Genomic DNA, 275 nt, shown 5'->3' with positions numbered 1-275 from the left:
AATAGATATTCTACATAGGGTGAAGGAGGCCTTAAGCAGGTCATGGAAAAAAGAGTGCCATAACTGCTCAGGTAGAAGCTCCAGATCAGTTTCTCACTCTTTCATAACTCTGTGTTCACCTGAACCATTCCCACCACTGTTCTGTTTCCATTCTTCAGGAGGAATAAAAGCATTGCAATACTTACTACCTCATGCAGCCCTAAGTCAGGATACATCAAAGTGTCTTAGGTGCAGAAATGCCCCAGTAACAGAAAAACAAACATGCCGAGTCCAGA

This window comes from Lagopus leucura, unplaced genomic scaffold (genome assembly GCF_019238085.1).
Source record: "Lagopus leucura isolate 7727_CA_CO unplaced genomic scaffold, USGS_WTPT01 Super-Scaffold_100002, whole genome shotgun sequence".
In the NCBI taxonomy this organism is placed as follows: domain Eukaryota; kingdom Metazoa; phylum Chordata; class Aves; order Galliformes; family Phasianidae; genus Lagopus; species Lagopus leucura.
The sequence above is the reverse complement of the archived record's forward strand: the minus strand, read 5'-3'. Positions refer to the sequence as shown.